Source organism: Lygodium microphyllum, chromosome 11 (assembly GCF_053477565.2).
Source record: "Lygodium microphyllum isolate KBCC chromosome 11, Lygodium_microphyllum_v1.1.10, whole genome shotgun sequence".
NCBI lineage: Eukaryota > Viridiplantae > Streptophyta > Polypodiopsida > Schizaeales > Lygodiaceae > Lygodium > Lygodium microphyllum.
Window position 1 is genome coordinate 9,289,345 of NC_141145.1, and position 6,287 is coordinate 9,295,631.

The window sequence follows — 6,287 nt, forward strand, 5'->3', positions numbered from 1 at the left end:
GGAGACTCGGATATTACAAGGGAGGTGTCTACATTGCATTGCGATAGTCAAAGTGCCATTCAATTGGCACAAAACCTTGTCTTTCATGGAAAGACAAAGAACATTGAGGTGAAGTATCACTTCCTTAGGGAGGTGGTTGATGATAATTTTATTGACCTTGTTAAGATCCATATGGGTGATTACCATGCAAATCTTGTTATGAAGAGTTTAACTTTTGAGTTCTTTGCACATTGCACAATGTAGATGGGCATTGTATAGTATCTTCACTTTCTTCTTATAACCCCATAAAGATGCAGTGTCCTTTAGGTCAAATGTTGTAGGGATAAAGGCTAATGGTATATAGCCAGGTGGGCACCCCCTATACACGTAGACACTATATAGTCATATATAAGTGAAGATAACAAAGAATAAGGGTACCATTCATTTTGTACCCATATAACTCTGTTGTAATCTTCTCTCTCTCAACCCTCTTGTACTCCATAGCTTTTACCTTGCATTCCACAATTACTTCCCTCTCACCATGGTGAAAAATCTATCATGTAGGTCTTGTTTGATCAATATTTCTACTCCTCTCGGCCCTCGGATGATTCCTTGATGTCTCATGCAACCTTTGTATGTGGACTCCTAGATGTATCCTTGTACTCTAACAACCCCCTCTTAAGGCTGTGCTATGTATTTGATCATAATCAGATCTTGGTTTTCCATCACCTCCTCCTTCTTAGGTATGTCAAGAGTGAACCATTGCAGTTCCACACTATTATTCATATCTTTGGGGTGTCTGTCTCATAGGCCATGCACCCCTACTTATGCATCTATGCTACACTTGCATCTGAGTGAGATCATCATCTATGTAGATGGGATTCCTTGGGAGTCCACATAGTATGGCCTTCTTCCTCATGAAGGCCCTCCTTTCCATCTCATCTTGGATCCTCAATATTAATGTGCACTTTTGCGAGTCTTTCTCGCTTCTCTCTCTCTCTCTCTCTCTCTCTCTCTCTCTCTCTCTCTCTCTCTCTCTCTCTCTCTCTCTCTCTCTCTCTCTCTCTCTCTCTCTCTCTCTCTCTCTCTCTCTCTCTCTCTCTCCCCACATTAACATATACAAAAGGCCAATTTGGACTATGAGACAAAAATAGATCCATTTGAAGTTCAAAGGAATTGTCATGTTTCCTAAAAAGAATACAAAAACTATAATATAAAAAGAAATATCTAACTAGGAAACAAAAAATAGCTAAAACATTAAATAAAGCAATAGGGATGTAATATAATGTGGGACTAAGATGGGATCCATGTCACCCCAAGATATCTCGCATGGGCCTATCCAGCCTCGTTAAGTTGAAGTGTTGAGGTAGAGTTGCTTGATGATATGCTTGTATCATCTACATCCTTCGATGATGCCTCTTAAATAGGGATATGGGCCAGTAGACCATGGGCCATATGCTTTGCATCTTTGGATGTCTTTATCTTATGTGACTCCTTATGGTGGAACCACTAATTAATCTAGGTTATGCTCTTAGGGATCATGTGAAGTTGCATATCTAAAAATGCTACTAAGGGTGCATGCAGAATCCTAGAGACACCTTCCTTGGGGTTGTAAGCTGTGATATCTATGTTAGTGTAGCTCCAAAAGGAAGATGTGGGAAGTCCATTAAATAGACAGTGGTCTAAATCCATCTTGAAACAAATGAAGTGGAAGCACCCTCTAATCTCATATTACAGTAGGCACCTACATATGTAGTGCTTGCTCAATCTTTGGTGAGCTAGCAAAGTTGGTAGATTCAACCCTTTGGGGGAAGTGGATTTGCCTCATAGCAATTGGTCTCAATATGCATAGTTGGTGTAAGGATGTACAAACCTATTGCACACCATCCTTATGGGACAAGTGTGTGTCCATTTATCTCAACTAGATCACAAAACCATCAAAGGATACACATACAAGATGCTTCCAATAGAAATCGATATTCATCCCCAAAGCCTAGGTAGGTGCCAACCATGTCCTAGCTATATGTAGCCGAATAACGTTCATCTCGATGGTATTTTTGAGCTCCTCTTGGTTGAGCTCTAAGAAAGGGGAGTCCAAGTTGTACTTTAGAGGTAGAAGGTGATCCACATGCAACCCATGTAGGTGTAATCATGTGTCTATCTAAGCATATTGGCACTCACTATCAACATAAAATGCTAGCTATCTAGATGACTCTAGAGCAAGTCTAGAGTGCTTCCCTATCTCCCCACCATATGTAAATTGAGGCAATGATCATGTGATCCACTGGGTGGGGTGTTAGTTACCATAACCTTGGTCTTTCCAAGGTTCATTCTGAGGTCTCTCTCCTAGCAAAATGCATATAGTGCATCTAGCTAGCATTGCAATCCCTTTGATATGTGTGAGATGAGAACAACATTATCTACATACAATAGTAGATGTATCAATAATCCTCCAAGGCTAGGTCCATCTCCTCCCAATCTATCAATATAGTCTAATATCTCATCAATGTATAGCCCAAAGAGAGTATAGTCTGATATCTCATCAATGTATAGCCGAAAGAGAGTATAGTCTAATATCTCATCAATGTGTATCCCAAAGAGAGTGGGTGAAAGGGGGGAAACCTTATCTCACTCTAGTAGTGTTGATGATCTCCTTTGACATTCCTCTCGAAGCTTGGACTTGTCTCGTAAAATGCCAAGACACCCCATCGCACCTAATGAGGATCCCCAACTCCTATATTCTCTTCATGAGCCTAGCTTGTGGCATGATATCAAAAGTCCATAAAGCAACGATAGATCCATCTCTCTTGTGCTCTACCCTCCTCAATGATAGTTGAGAGTGGGAGAATGTGGTCAAAGTGTGAAATACCCTCTCATGAAACTTGTTTGTCCGCATACCTGATGTTGGTGTACTCTACACATTTTCTCAACTCATGCTCTAGTATGGTTCCATAAATTGTCTCGCATGTGGCCAATCGTGATGGTTCTATAGTTAGTGGGAACCAAAGGGTCTCTAGCTTTCAAGATTGGTAATATGGTACTAGCTAACCAACTAGCAAGGAAGCCTTCATAAAGAGCCCCATCAAATAGGTGGTCTAGGAGTAGCAACAACATGTCAATGGCATATGTGGGGTGCGATGCTGCTAGTACATCATGGTCTTGTTCTCAACCATTTTGAAGTTTGTCTCAATGGTTTCTCAAACCATAGATATTCTAAAGAAGGTGGAGGAGGTGGGTCTACTCTCTAGTGGTTCGGGGAGAGGAGGCTATCTAGGCACTTGATAAAGCAAGGTAGCATATGTGTGCCATGTCTTTAGAGAGTAATGAGGGTATGGGATATAGGCTTGTAAAATTCCTTCCATGTCGCCTTGCTATCATGACCCAAGAATAGTTGATAAAACTCTTATTCCACCTTGGCCAACGATGCCCTCTTTGATGGCAACTCATGTAGAGGTGGCAATGACATGTAGGTTCATCATACAATTGTATAGTGCTTGATCTTGGAGACAAGGTTCAGTGTCATCCACAATTTGCTTGGGACCTAGGAGATACTTGCACCACCACTACTAGTACATAAAGGGCCACATCACTTTCTAAATCCATGATCTCTAGTTCACTACTACCACTTGTATTTTCACCTATAGACATTAGGTTGTATTTGGCATAATTCAAGGATGAAATCTATATCATAGGGATGCTTTGTAGTGAATTGATTTTTAGGCATGGGGCCTTCTTATGAGAATCCATGGCACTTAGGCTTATAAGTGTATTTATACCTTGGTTTTCTTCTTGAGAGCTTAGAGTTTTGGGGTTACTTAGGTTGAATGCAATTGTTAGCTAGAGTTTAATTAGTTTCAATTTAGTTCATAACATGGGGAACTATGGGAAGGATTTTGAGGGAAAACATGCTCTCAACATTCAAAAATTGAGCAATTTATTAGTGTAATGGAGAATATTTGAAAATGATATTTTTGTCATTTTATCTTACATAATGGTATTAATATGAAGCTCGGGAGGCTAGGTCTTGTTTACTTCATGTTTGTGTGATCAAAGGGAAGCAACCATGTATCACATAGTTTCTCCCCTTTGTTCACCAAAATAATCATAAAACAAATAACATGATTTGCACATAAAGATGTAGTTTTTAAAGCTACTTAAAGTTATGATACAAATTCTTACGATAATGTAAGTTTTATGTGAGTCAAACATTCATACTTTTTATGTCTTCATTTTTGTAAAGCCTTCAAATAGTGTATCCTTAAGTTTCATTTTATTGGCCCCTCATTGTGGTTTTACAATTATTCCAAACTTGGACATTTTCCTTCTATAACTGACCTCAATATTCTTATCATCCTACTTTGGTCCATTTCATCCATTTCCCTTGATAGCTCCTCAACCTTTTGCTCCATCTTGTCCTTGAATGGAAACCATGCCATTATTTGCATTGGCAGTGTGAAACCAACACCTCTTTCCTCAAGAGGAGAACCCTTGCATCTCTTTCTCTATCAATGTCTTGTCTACCTCATCAAGTCATGACAATAAAGTGCTATTATTTAGCTTGGCTAGCATTCTGAACTAGAATAGACTATCTCCAAATATGGTGGGAACATACATGTAGTCATCCATCTTGCAAGGAAGCCACAAAATTGCAAGTTGCTAATTTTGACTAACAATCCTAGAATGGATCAAAAAGGGATATGGATACGTCAATGTATTTGTTTGATCAAGCGAAAGAGAATATAAGCTCCCCAACATCATGCTTTTCAAAGCTAAGGAAGTTGCAAGAAATAAGGCAATGCTTTGAAATATCATTTTGATACCTTGTATGCATCACATATATAAATAAACAACAAACAAGTCCTCTAAACAAGATCATAGAGATAGCAACATATCAAGAAATATGAGAGACTAGCATTAGGAATGCATTGCATCCATGCCATGTGTTAATTTTTTCCATTAAGATGGATCATTTTCCTTGGAGGTAGGTCCCCACTTGTGCTCTTGATCTAAAGCATGCATAAATCTCTCATTTACTATCTTCCAATAGTCTTCCTAAGAATTTATTCCCTCTTGTGAGTAACTAGTGTCTTCTCTTCCTCGATATCCACAATGGTCATAGTGAAAGGCCTCTTGCTCTCAATCTAGTTCCCCATCTTGTTGAAACTCCTCACCTTGCATATGGCCTTTGTCTTGATCATCATACACAATGGAATATGTGGAGATGAAGATCCAAAAATTAGAACTATCTTTTCTAGAAAATCATTTAGGGCCAAGGTATGCAGGATCTTCCCATAGACCTCAATCTTGATTTTCTTTTTGCCTCCATCACCTGATTATGTTATCTATACATTTTCTCCATCACTAAATTGTGTTGTTGTTTATATGTTTTCTCCATCCTTAGATTGATCATGATCCTTAGAATCTTTGATGTCTCCTCTGTTTCCTCCCTTGTCTTTGTTTGCTTATGCTCTCCATGTTGTTCCTATTCCTTTGCTTCCCCCTTTCCCTCCACTTCCTCCTCTTCCTTCATTTACCTATGTCATCCATGTTGTTCCCCTTCCTCCACCTTGTCCTTTGTGTGATCAATGACCCTCTTATAAAATTGGTCATTTCTCCTAGTTTCATCCACAATGAGGTTGAGATGGAAGACTACTTTAGAGGCATTATTGAGAGCTCGACCATGTGTTGCATATATTTCCTAGTCTCCTAGATAGTTTGAAAGATCTTTCATCCATAATAATCTTACCCTATGAATTATTTCTTCATATTGAAGGTGGCAATGTGAGCTTCCATGTTTTGCACATTAGGTACCCTCCTCCCTACAAGACGATGTTATGAAGTAATTGACACTCACACACAAGTTGCACAACTATTTCAAAAAATGTAGCAGCATACAAATTTAGACTCAAACCTAAGCATGTTTTTAGGTATCCCATGACAAATAACATGGGCCTAACACTGTACATACAAATGCATAATGAACTAGAGCCTTGGGAAATTTAATAAATCTAGAGTCTCACTTAAAGACAATAGAAATAAGATTCCTTTTGAAGCTGCACTTAATGTTATTTAAACCAGGTAGGCATAAGAACCACCCACCTAATCCCACACCATTAGTGAGTGAAAAAAGAGCCTAAGTGGAGAAGTAGGGAAGATTAAACAATGACCCACCTCCAATGTAGTAGATAATTTCAAAATTTTTAGTTTGTATCCCCACTTTGCTTTGCATTTCACTCCATTAGATTATTTGACTATCTATTTCTCAATCCATGCTTCACATTTCACGTGGAAATGCCTTTTGATTTTCA

General features: G+C 38.8%; 1 pseudogene; it reads right to left on the minus strand.

Annotated features, from left to right (window-relative positions):
• Window positions 1–4,277: 4,277 nt before the first annotated feature.
• Window positions 4,278–5,177, minus strand: LOC148028528 (uncharacterized; annotated as a pseudogene).
• Window positions 5,178–6,287: the final 1,110 nt, after the last annotated feature.